The sequence below is a fragment of the Nanorana parkeri genome, unplaced genomic scaffold (assembly GCF_000935625.1).
Source record: "Nanorana parkeri isolate BGI_ZX_2015 unplaced genomic scaffold, ASM93562v1 scaffold554, whole genome shotgun sequence".
NCBI lineage: Eukaryota > Metazoa > Chordata > Amphibia > Anura > Dicroglossidae > Nanorana > Nanorana parkeri.
The window spans coordinates 480,358-480,942 of NW_017306822.1; positions in this window are offsets into that span (position 1 = coordinate 480,358).

Consider the following 585-nt stretch of genomic DNA (forward strand, 5'->3'; position numbering starts at 1 on the left):
TTCTGTATCGATACTTGTGTAGCATTCTGGGTGTGGCATTCCCGAGCCCCTGCCGACCAAAGCCCTGTCGGTCAAAGCCCCGTCCCCGTCGGGTGAAGCCCCGCCCCAACCCGTCTCCAAGCTAGTGTAAATAAGAGAAGTGTCCCTCACTTGCTCCTCACTGCTGACGCGCTCTGTCCATGACAGGTTACACAGCGGGAGGATTTCCCTGCTGTGTAACCTGTTAGATGCCGATCTGAATAGAGAAAAAGCTGTCAGCTTCAGACTTGAAGCTGACAGCTTTTTCCTCCATAATTCTAGGTGGGGCTCTGCCTCACCTGCCTCCCCTGACCGCACGTCCCTGCCGCAAGGTTCTTTTGAGTTTGAGATTAACTTTGTGACATTAACTTCTAATTTCATGCAAATTTTATATCAAAAGTTCTGACAGCTATGACTGATTGACCTCCATAGTTCCAGGTCGAAAAGCAATCTTTTTAGCTGCCTGTAAGGGAGGCATTCCGGCCATCAATGTAAAGTTCATTCTTCCCACTGCCATTACTGTAAAGTTCATTCTTCCCACTGACCACCAATGCAATGTTTATTCTT